Source organism: Sapajus apella, unplaced genomic scaffold (genome assembly GCF_009761245.1).
Source record: "Sapajus apella isolate SASKATOON/1434 unplaced genomic scaffold, GSC_monkey_1.0 scaffold864, whole genome shotgun sequence".
NCBI lineage: Eukaryota > Metazoa > Chordata > Mammalia > Primates > Cebidae > Sapajus > Sapajus apella.
In genome coordinates, this window is record NW_022437790.1 from 9,320 (window position 1) to 14,389 (window position 5,070).

Sequence of the window (5,070 nt, forward strand, 5' to 3'; positions counted from 1 at the left end):
TCCCTTACCAGTTGAGTGTTGCTAGAGAAAGGTGAAATACCAGTTAAAATCTGCCATTTTGCCTCTTAGTGCACACACTTGAGCCCAATCCCCTAACTCCTGAGATCTTATCAGGAAGCTGTTGATCACCAGTGTCAGGTGTTTACTATCTATTGGGAGACTGCCTTCCCTTGGTGCCTGCTATAACCAATTTTTATTTTTATTTATTTAGTTATTGAGAACAGAATCTCACTCTGTCACCCAGGCTGGAGTGCAGTGGCATGATCTTAGCTCACTGCCACCTCCACCTCCAAAGTTCAAGTGATTCTCTTCCCTCAGCCTCCCAAGTAAGCTGAGATTATAGGTGCTCACCACAACGCCTGTCTAACTTTTGTATTTTTAGTAGAGACAGGGTTTCACCATATTAGCCAGGGTGGTCTCAAACTCCTGACCTCATGGTCTGCCCACCTAGGCCTCCCAAAGTGCTGGGATTACAGGCATAAACCACTGTGCTTATTTTATTTTATTTTATTATTATTTTTTGAGATGGAGTCTTGCCCTGTCACCCAGGCTGGAGTGCAATGGCACGATCTCAGCTCACTGCAACCTCTGCCTCCTGGGTCAAGCGATTCTCCCACTACAGCCTCTCGAGCAGCTGGGATTACAGGCACCTGCCATCATGCCTGGCTAATTTTTGTATTTTTGTAGAGACAGGGTTTCATCACGTTGGCCAGGCTAGCCTTAAACTCCTGACCTTAGGTGATCTGCCCACCTCAGCCTCCCAAGGTGCTGGGATTACAGGCATTAGCCACCACACCCAGCCCAATTATTTTTGAGAGACAGTTTAACAACTGCCTGATTATCACCTGATGGTTGCCTACCCATCACCTGACATTCCTAGGGGGAGGGGAGTGCTCTCCTGCCCTGCTCACCTCTGCCTGACTACCTACTCTAACAGTATGGTGCTGTTTTGGAATTTTAGGCTAACAATTGAACTCTCCAGTGATGGAGAAATGAAGAATGTTTCCATTGTGAGGAAAACTGGTGATCAGATACATGTGTATCTTTCTCGAATTGGGCCTCATATAGAAAAGATTATTCATGGCAAAGCCCACACCTGTTTCACTGCCTTCTCTCAAAGTTTCACAGGAGAGGCACAAAGCTCCCTTAGTGGTCAAGACCTTGAAGCTCAAGGATGTGTCCTGTTTATTCCTGGAGCTGCCACACTGCAGACATTCAGTAAACATGATTGTCTATTTAGGAGACAAGAAACCACCCACATTCTCTGGGTCAATTTCTCCCTCATCCCTTTCCCTTTCTGCATAACTCCATAGCTTCTGGTGTCACACCTGCAAGACCAAACCAAACTACCTTCCCCATAAACCACCCCTGCCCCACTTTCTTTTTCTCTTTCTAGAAAAAGAGATTAGCTCCACTTCCCCTATTCACTCCCTACACCCCAACATTGTGAAATATTTCAGCTTCTATTATTCACAGAAACCATATTCATGATATTGCATGATATTGATCAGTAGCTTTTTTTCCCTTTTTTCCTTGAAGTCACCTATTTTTTTTTTTTAATTTTGACATGGAGTCTTGCTCTGTCACCCAGGCTGGAGTACAGTGGCCCAACCTCGGCTCACTGCAACCTTACCTCCCAGGTTCAAGCGATTCCCCTGCCTCAGCCTCCTGAGTAGCTGGGACTACAGGTGAGTGTTACATGCCTGGTTAGATTTTTTTGTATTTTAGTAAAGACAGGGTTTCACCATGTTGGCCAGGATGGTCTCAATCTCCTGACCTCATGATCCACTGTGTTGGCCTCCCAAAGTGCTGGGATTACAGGTGCTAGCTACCATACCCAGCTTGTAGTAGCATCTTAATTGAGAAACCAGCAGGGCCCCTTATCGTCTTTTAGCTTGTATTGCTGTTGACAATTTTGCCTTGAAGTGCTTCTATAGGCCGGGTGCGTTGGCTCACACCTATAGTCCCAGCACTTTGAGAGACCGAGTAGGGCGGCTCACATGAGGTAAGGAGTTCAAGATCAGCCTGACCACAATGGCAAAACCTTGTCTCTACTAAGAATACAAAAATTAGCTGGGCTTGTTGGCGCACCTGTAATCCCAACTACTTGGGAGGGTGAGGGAAGAGAATTACTTGAACCTGAGAGGCAGGGGTTGCGGTGAGCCGAGATCGCACCACTGCGCTCCAGCCTGGGAAACAGAGCAAGACTCTCACTCAAAAAAAATAAAAAATAAATAAAAAATAAATGCTTTTATAGTATCTTTTCCAACAACACTGTCCTGGTTCTCCAAGGGCCTTTTCAGGCCTAGTCCCCTCTCACCTCCAGGCTCCTTCAGAGCCTCTTTTTATTCCCCCTCCTACCCTAATAGGACCTTAGGTGTTACTCAAGTTCCTAGTAAATTAACCAAATTTGGCCAGAGACTGCCTCCATACCTTGAGTTCCTACTGAAAGAACTGCAACCTGACTTCAGCAGATAAACTGAAGGCCTAATATAGAAGTTTTGTTTTGTAAGAAATAGCTGAGTCCCAGTCAACCACAGCAGCTGATATTCAGTTAGTCACAGGCTACCAACTGATCAGACCATGTCTCAATGCTGAGCTGTAACCAGTCAAGCTGTTTTCCACACCTCCCTTCTGTTTTCTATAAGTGATCCCTGCCTACATTGCAGAGTGGAGCTCTCTGAAGCTCTGCCTGTTCCCAGAGCCACCCAATTCAGGAATTGTTCTTTAGGCTGGGCATGGAGGCTCACATCTATAATCTCAGCACTTTGGGAGGCTAAGGCAGGAGGATGGCTTGAGGCCAGGAGTTTGAGATCAGCATGGGCAACATAATGACATGAAAATAAATAAATAAATGAAATCTGGGAATCATCGCATGTGTCATGTGGTTCTAGCCACTCAGGAGGGTCCTTTGAACCCAGGAGTTTGAGGCTGTGGTGAGCTATGACTGTGCCACTACACTCCAGCCTGTGCAACAGAATGAGACCCATCTCTAAAAACAATTTTTAAAGAAATCAGTCATTGTTCAATTACCTCCTGTTAAATTTAATTTGTCTAGATTTTTTCTTTTTCTTTTCTTTTTTTTTTTGACATGGAGTTTTGCTGTTAATTGCCCAGTGTGCTGGAGTGCAATGGCATGATCTTGCCTCACAGCAAATTCTGCCTCCCAGGTTCAAGCACTTCTCCTGCCTCATCCTCCCCAGTAGCTGGTATTACAGGCATGCACCACTTTGCCCAGCTAATTTTATATTTTTAGTAGAGATGGGGTTTCTCCATGTTGGTCAGGCTGGTCTCGAACTCCCAACCTCAGATGATTCACCTGTTTCAGCCTCCCAAAGTGTTGGGATTACAGGCATGAGCCCCTGCACCCGGCAGCATTTTTCTTTAAACAGTTCTAATGTTGCTCCCCTCCCTCCCCTTGCCCGAACTTTGCTCCTCAAAGTATGGTCCACCTTGGCCAGCAGCACTCTCCTCACTGAGAGCTTTACAGAAATGCAGCCTGGACCTTACTCTCCATACCACTATCAGCATTTTGGGCAAAGCCATTCAACAAGTCTCTAGGAAGTTCTAAACTTTCCCACATTTTCCTGTTCTCTTCTGAGCCTTCTAAACTTTTCCAGCCTCTGCCTGTTACCCAGTTCCAAAGTCCCTTCCACATTTTTTAAATCATTATTAGTTTAATACATATTAGTGAATACACCAGACTGCATTTTCTCAAAGGGCAAATGAGGCACATTTCTCTTTGATTCTCCTAGTAACCTCAGCATCATCTGTCTTTTGGAGAATCCGGATTCTTATATCTGTGATACCGTCCATAGGGATACCAGCGGTGCTTAGTAGTAAAGAACACTTTGCCAAGTTGTTCTACCACAGGTCCTTGCTCAAGGGGTTCAACTTTTTCTTCCAACCTGGTTTTCAGGATTTGATCATGTGTTTCTTCATTATTGTGCACAGGATCTGGCCGAGGGACAGGTTTTGTGTGTTCATATGGAATGTCCACAGAAGTGTGGTAGTATACCACTGTCCTGCCATCAGAAGTCCGAGCAAGCTCTACTTTGCAATTATAATCATCTGGCAGAGGAGAGTATGTAGATTTATGACAAACACAATATAAAGCTCCATTTGGGATTGGAAATAAATGTTTCAAGATAGTTTTCTTTGACATCACCCATTTTACTGCAGCTACAGCCATGGTGTTTCAAGATACCTATCAAGTGGTATGAAAAAAAAAGATGATCTGAAGAGAAACTGCTTTTAAAATCTGCTTCTGGGCATACTAATTTCTACTCCTGCTTCGCAGCTTCTCACCACAAGCCCGCCGTCTTCTTTCAAGCCAAGTCCCCACATTTTGGTATTTTTTCGGCAATGCCCCACTCTACTGGTACCAATTTACTGTATTACTCCATTTCACACTGCTGATAAAGACATACCTGAGAATGGGAAGAAAAAAAGATTTACCTGGACTTATAGTTACATCTGGCTGGGGAGGCCTAACGATCATGGTGGAAGGTGAAAGGTCTGTCTTACACGGCAGCAAGAGGAAAAATGAGGAGGAAGCAAAAGCAGAAAACCCTGATAAACCCATCAGATCTTGTGGACTTATTCACTGTCATGAGAATAGCATGGGAAAACCTGCCCTCCAAGATTCAATTATCCTCCACACATCCCTCCCATAACACGTGGGAATTCTGGGAGATACAATTCAAGTTGAGATTTGAATGGAGACACAGTCAAACCATATCACCTGTCTCTACAAAAAAATACAAAAAACTTAGTTGGGTGTGGTGGTGCATGCCTATAGTTCCAGCTACTTGCGGGGCTGAGGTGGGAGGATCGCTTAAGCCCAGAAGATCGAGGCTGCAGTGAGCTGAGATCACGCCATGGTACTCCAGCCTGGGCTACAGAGCAAGACCTTCTCTCAAAAAAAAATATCATGTCCATTCATTGAGTTACACTCTCTGTCTCCTTTTGTACTGCAATGGCAATTTAGCTGCAATAAGAAGCCAGCAGTATTTACTAGCTGTACTTAGCAGAAAATGTTTCTTGACCCTTGTTCTTGGCTCACAAATG

At 44.7% G+C, this 5,070-nt stretch overlaps 1 pseudogene; it reads right to left on the reverse strand.

The window, feature by feature from the left end:
- Positions 1-3,766: 3,766 nt before the first annotated feature.
- LOC116546408 lies at positions 3,767-4,345 on the reverse strand (annotated as a pseudogene).
- Between the last annotated feature and the right edge of the window lie 725 nt (positions 4,346-5,070).